Genomic DNA, 6,977 nt, shown 5'->3' on the forward strand with positions numbered 1-6,977 from the left:
CCCCTCATTTAAAAAAGAGTCCGGCGGGGTGAAGTGTTTCAAAAGTTCGTATACGAAAGTCTCTCCGGGGGTCTTGTCTGCCGTAATGATCTTCGTGGTGCCGGTTGCAGCGGTTCTTTGTCCACGGCCGCTTCTCGCGTGGGATGGAGCACTGGCGTGTCGTCCTCTCGGGGTAGGGATGGCACCGGCATGTCGTCAGTTCATGGTAGACACCCCGGTGGTGCGTCGTGGGTAGTGGTGGTGGGTGGAGGTAGTGGATGGTGATCGATGGTGTTTCGGGTGGTACCTGAGGGTGCGAGGTCTCGAATTGAGACTGTGTCCTCCCGCCCGTCAGGATACACCACGTAGGCGTACTGTGGGTTGGCGTGGAGGTGGTGAGCCTTTTCGACCAGGGGGTCCGTCTTATGGCTCCTCACGTGTTTCCTGAGCAGGACGGGTCCTGGAGACGTCAGCCATGGCGGTAGTGATGTCCCCAAGGTGGATTTCCTGGGGAAGACGAACATCTTCTCGTGAGGGGTGGCGTTTGTGGCAGTACAGAGCAGTGATCGTATGGAGTGGAGCGCATCAGGGAGGACATCTTGCCAGCGGGAGATTGGGAGGCTCTTGGATTATAGGGCGAGCATGGTGGTCTTCCACACCGTTGCATTCTCCCTCTCTACCTGTCCGTTACCCCGGGGGTTGTAGCTGGTAGTCCTGCTCGTGGCTATGCCCTTCTCGAGCAGGTACTGGCGCAGCTCGTCGCTCATGAACGACGAGCCCCTGTCGCTGTGGATGTAATTGGGGAAGCCAAATATGGCGAACAGGTCGTTGAGGCACCTGATGACTGTGGTGCTGGTCATGTCCGGGCAGGGGATGGCGAAGGGGAAATGGGAGTACTCGTCAATAATATTGAGGAAGTACGTGTTGCGGTCAGAGGAGGGAAGGGGCCCCTGGAAATCGACGCTGAGACGTTCGAAGGGGCGGGTGGCTTTAATCAGGTGTGCCCTGTCTGGCCTATAAAAATGCGGTTTGCATTCGGCGCAGACCTGGCAGTTCCTGGTCATGGTCCTGACCTCCTCGATGGAAAAGGCAGGTTGCGAGCTTTAATAAAATGGAAGAACCTGGTGACCCCCGGGTGGCAGAGATCATTGTGGAGGGTCCGTAGCCTATCGACTTGTGCGTTGGCACATGTCCCATGGGATAGGGCGTCTGGGGGCTCATTAAGTTTCCCGGGCCGGTATAAGATATCGTAGTTGTAGGTGGATAACTCAATCCTCCACCGCAATATCTTATCATTTTTGATTTTCCCCCTTTGTCTGTTGTTAAACATAAATGCTACTGACCGTTGGTCAGTGAGCAGGGTGAAATGTTTACCGGCCAGGTAATGCCTCCAGTGCCGTACAGCCTCCACTATCGCCTGGGCCTCCTTCTCGACTGAGGAGTGTCGAATTTTGGGGCCCTGGAGGGTCCGTGAAAAGAAGGCCACGGGTCTTCCCGCTTGGTTAAGGGTTGCGGCTAGGGCGAAGTCAGATGCATCGCTCTCCACTTGGAAAGGGATGGACTCATCCACTGCGTGCATTGTGGCCTTCAGAATGTCCTCTTTTATGAGGGTGAAGGCCGCACGGGCCTCTGCCGTCAGGGGGAAGGAGGTTGACTTGATGAGGGGCCGGGCTTTGTCCGCATAGTTGGGCACCCACTGGGCGTAGTAAGAGAAGAACCCTAGGCATCTCTTCAGGGCTTTTAGGCAGTGGGGGAGGGGTAGTTCCAGGAGGGGGTGCATTCGGTCGGGGTCGGGGCCGATGACTCCGTTTTCCACCACGCAGCCAAGAATAGCGAGGCGCATGGTGCGGAACATACATTTTTCTCTGTTGTATGTCAGATTCAGCCGTTGGGCCGTACGGAGGAATTTTTCTAGGTTGGCGTCGTGGTCCTGCCGGTCATGGCCGCAGATGGTGACGTTGTCTAGATAGGGGAAGGTGGCCTGCAGCGCATTCTGGTCAACCATCCGGTCCATCTCCCTTTGGAAGACCGAGACCCCGTTGGTGACACCGAAGGGGACTCGGAGGAAGTGGTAGAGGCGACCGCCAGCCTCGAAGGCCGTGTACTGGCGGTCCTCAGGCCTGATGGGGAGCTGGTGGTATGCCGACTTCAGATCAATCATCGAGAATACCCGGTATTGTGCTATCTGGTTGACCACGTCAGATATGCGGGGAAGTGGGTATGTGTCTAATTGCGTGTATTGATTGATCGTCTGGCTGTAATCAATAACCAGGCGCTGTTTTTTGCTGGTCTTCACTACCACCACTTGGGCTCGCCATGGGCTGGTGCTGCCCTCGATAATCCCTTCCCTCAGGAGTCTTTCTACTTCTGATTTAATAAAGCTCCTATCCCCGGCACTGTACCACCTGCTTTTAGTAGCAATTGGCTTGCAGTCTTTGGCGAGGTTAGCGAACAACGGGGGGGGGGGGTTTGACCTTCAGGGTGGACAGGCTGCATACTTTGCGCGGCGCGGTGTTTAAATTCTGCCGGCTGCAGACTGTAAGTGGGGGCAGGGGCCCGCCATATGCCATCGTGACGCTCTCCAGATGGCACTGGAAGTCTAATCCTAGCAGTACGGGAGCGCAGAGCTGTGGCAGGACGAGGAATTTAAAATCTCTGTACTCCACGTCGTTCACTGTCGGAGTCGCTACACAGTAGCCGCCAACGTCTGCCGTATGGGACTTTGAGGCCATAAAGACCTGGTGGCGTGTGGGCATAACCGATAGGGAGTAGCGTCGCACCGTGTCGGGGTGGATGAAGCTCTCCGTGCTTCCGCAGTCGAAAAGGCAATTTGTGGCATGGCCATTTACCTTTACGTTCATCATGGACCTGGCTAGTTGATGGGGCCTAGATTGGTCCAGGGTGATGGAGGCCATCGTCGAGGTCGGTGGGTCGCTGTAGTATTCGCCCGCGCCGGGGGCCTGGTCCCGAAATGGTGTCCAAGATGGCGGCTCCCCCGATTTCGCCCTGCACACTCTCGCGTAGTGGCCTTTCTTGCCGCATTTGGAGCAGGTCGCATCCTTTGCTGGGCATTGCTGTCTGGGGTGCTTGGCCTGGCCGCAGAAGTAGCATTTCTGGCCTCTGGTCATTGCAGCTGTAGTTGGACTGCTGGCGGCTTGTGGCCTTACCGGGTCCCAAGATGGCTGCTCCCGTGACATCCACGTGGCCATCCGGTCAGGGGGGTAGGCGTCCATGTTCTGGAGGGCCACCGTCTTCTGCAGGTCGAGCCCCCTCTGTTCCAGCAGCCGCTGCCGAGTATAGTTGGACCTGATGCCGGCTACGTAGGCGTCTCGGATCAGGTCTTCCATGCATTCCTTGGCCGTCACCGCTTTGCAATTACAGGCCCGGCCGAGGACTCTGTGCCAGTAAATATTTGGCGCCCGATTCCCCGGGGCGCTGTTTTCGGGTAGCCAGGAGGTGTCTGGCGTAGACCTCATTAACAGGCCTCACTTATTGTTCCTTTAGCGTCGCGATGGCGGCCGCGTAAGTTGTGGCGTCTCGGATGATCGAGTAGACTCGGTGGCTCACCCGTGAGTTCAAGACAAGCTGTTTCGCATCATCTGTAGTGCTGGAGGCCTCCAGGAAGGCTTCGAAACAGCTCAGCCAGTGTTCAAAGTTATTGGCTGCATCTGCTGCTTGAGGATCCAGGTCTAAACGTTCCGGCTTCAAGATTTGCTCCATGTCAAAATTTAGTCAATAAAATTGATGCACTATCAACAACACCAAAGACTACGAGTTACATAGATACATAGATACATAGAAGATAGGAGCAGGAGTAGGCCATTCGGCCCTTCGTGCCTGCTCCACCATTCGATGAGATCATGGCTGATCCTTTAATTCAGTATCCCGTCCCCGCCTTCTCTCCGTAACCCTTAACCCCTTTTGCCCGTAGAAATATATCTAATTCCCTCTTAAATATATTTAATGAGCTGGCGTACACTGCCCTCTGTGGCAATGAGTTCCACAGGTTCACCACTCTCTGAGTGAAGAAATTCCCCCTCATCTCTGTCCTAAATGGTTTAGCCCTTATCCTTAAATTATGTCCTCTAGTTCTGTTCTCACCCGCCAAGGGAAACATTCCTTCTGCATCCAGTCTGTCTAGACCTGTCAGAATTTTATACACTTCTATGAGGTCCCCTCTCAATCTTCTAAACTCCAGTGTGTACATCCCTAAACTACATAGTCTCTCCTCATAGGTCATTCCCGCCATTCCTGGTATCAGCCTGGTGAATCGCCGCTGCACCCCCTCCATGGCAAGAACATCCTTCCTCAGATGAGGCGACCAAAACTGTACACAGTACTCGAGGTGTGGTCTCACCAGTGCCCTGTACAGCTGCAGCAAGGTATCCCTGTTCCTGTATTCTAACCCTTTTGCTATGAAGGCCAGCATACCGTTTGCCTTCTTGACCGCCTGTTGCACCTGCATGCTCGCCTTCAGTGACTGGTGTACAAGAACACCCAGGTCTCTCTGTACTTCCCCCTCTCCCAATCTATTGCCATTTAAATAATAATTTGCCCTCCCGTTCCTGCACCCAAGGTGGATAACTTCGCACTTGTCCACATTATAGTGCATCTGCCATTTATCCGCCCAATCGCCCAGTCTGTCCAAATCGCTCTGGAGCTTCCTGGTCTCTTCCTCTGAGCCCACCCCCCCTCCTAGTTTAGTGTCGTCTGCAAATTTGGAAATGCTGCATCCGACTCCCTGATCCAGGTCATTAATGTAAATTGTGAACAGCTGGGGGCCCAGGACAGATCCCTGTGGTACCCCACTTGTTACTGCCTGCCATTCAGAAAATGAGCCGTTTATTCCAACTCTCTGTTTTCTATCTGACAGCCAGTTCCCTATCCACGCCAAAACTTTCCCCTTTATCCCATGAGCCTCAATTTTCCATGCTAATCTTTTATGTGGGACCTTATCGAAGGCCTTTTGGAAGTCCAGGTACACCACATCTACTGGCTCTCCCCCATCTATTCTACCAGTTACTCCCTCAAAAAATTCCAATAGATTAGTCAAGCACGATTTACCCTTTGTAAATCCATGTTGACTCTGTCCTATCCTGTCCCCATTTGCTAAGTGCTCCGCTATTTCATCCTTAATGATGGACTCCAGCATTTTGCCCACAACTGATGTAAGGCTTACAGGTCTGTAATTACCTGCTTTTTCCCTACCCCCCTTTTTGAATAGTGGGGTAACGTTAGCTACCCTCCAATCCATCGGTACTGTTCCCGAGTCTAATGAATTCTGAAAAATCATCCTTAGTGCATCCGCTATCTCTAGGGCCACCTCCTTCAGTACCCTAGGATGCATGTTATCAGGCCCTGGGGATTTGTCCACCTTCAATCCCTTTAGCTTCCTTAACACCATATCCTTAGAGATATTGATTTGCGTCAGTTCCTCCTTTGCCAATGTCCCTATTTTTCCCGATATCCCAGGGAGGTTTTTTGTGTCTTCCTTCGTAAAGACTGACCCAAAGTATGCATTTAGTTGATCTGCCATTTCCTTATTTCCCATTATATATTCCCCCGTATCTGACTGCAATGGACCAACTTTGGTTTTCACCAGTCTTTTCCTTTTGATATACTTATAAAAGCTTTTGGAGTTAGTTTTTATATTTTCCGCCAGCTTGTTTTCGTAAGCTATTTTGCCCCTCTTGATTATGCCCTTTGCCCTCCTTTGCTCTATCTTAAACTGTTCCCAATCTTCCGCTCTGGCGCTTTTTTTGGCTATTTTATACGCCCTATCTTTGGATTTTATGCTGTCTCTAATTTCCCCTGTTATCCACGGTTGAGTCACCTTTTTAGATTTCCTTTTATGCCAGATTGGTATAAACAATTTTTGCAATTTTGTCATTCTATCTTTAAATGTTTGCCATTGTTTATCTACCTCCAGTCCTCCCAGGAACGTTGTCCACTCAGACCTACTCAGTTCCCGTCTCATGGCATCATAATTCCCCTTGTTTAAATTCAGGACCTTAGTCTCTGAGTCAATTTCTTCGCTCTCCATTTCGAGTGAGAAATCGATCATGTTATGATCGCTCTGACCCAAGGGTCCCCGTACAACAAGATTACTGATTAGTCCCTTCTCATTGCACAGTACCCAGTCCAATATAGCCTGTTCCCGAGTTGGTTCCTCGACATATTGATCCAGATAACCATCCCTCAAACACTCAAGGAATTCCTCCTCCTCATTATTTTTACTGATTAGGCTAGTCCAATCTATATGTAAGTTAAAGTCACCTATGATGACAGCTGTGCTCTTATTGCACGCTTCTCTAATTTCCCTCGTGATGCCCTCCCTAACCTCTATTTTACTATTTGGAGGCCTATATACCACTCCTATTAATGTTTTTCGCCCCTCGCTATTTCTTAGCTCCACCCATATAGATTCTGTATTAACTGAGTTAATATCCTTCCTTTCAATTGCATTTATCCCCTCTTTTACTAGCAATGCTACCCCTCCTCCCTTTCTTTTTTGTCGATCCTTCCTAAATACTGAATACCCCTGTATGTTAAGCTCCCAGCCCTGCTCACCCTGCAACCATGTTTCCGTAATCCCAATTAGATCATAATTATTAACCTCTATTTCCACAGCTAATTCATCTACCTTGTTCCTGATGCTTCTCGCATTAAGGTATAAAACCCTCAGGCTTTTTTTATGCTCACATTTTTTATGAATTAGTTTGGCCCTTTGTTTTTTGTTCCTCACCCTTTTATCATTTATTTCTGTCTGCCTTTCACTTTCCTCTATTTCACTACATAGGTTTCTAGCCCCCTGCCATACTAGTTTAAATGCTCCCGAACTGCTTTATCAAAAATTACCCCGAGAACATCAGTTCCATCTCTGCACAGGTGCAGACCGTCCCTTTTGTATAGGTCACACCTACCACAAAACTGGTTCCAATGCCTCAAAAATTTAAAGTTGAACTTATACGAAGTAGGCTTTTATTGACTAAGAACTG

This window comes from Somniosus microcephalus, chromosome 12 (genome assembly GCF_052327205.1).
Source record: "Somniosus microcephalus isolate GS21.2 chromosome 12, FLI_Smic_1.0, whole genome shotgun sequence".
Taxonomy (NCBI): domain Eukaryota; kingdom Metazoa; phylum Chordata; class Chondrichthyes; order Squaliformes; family Somniosidae; genus Somniosus; species Somniosus microcephalus.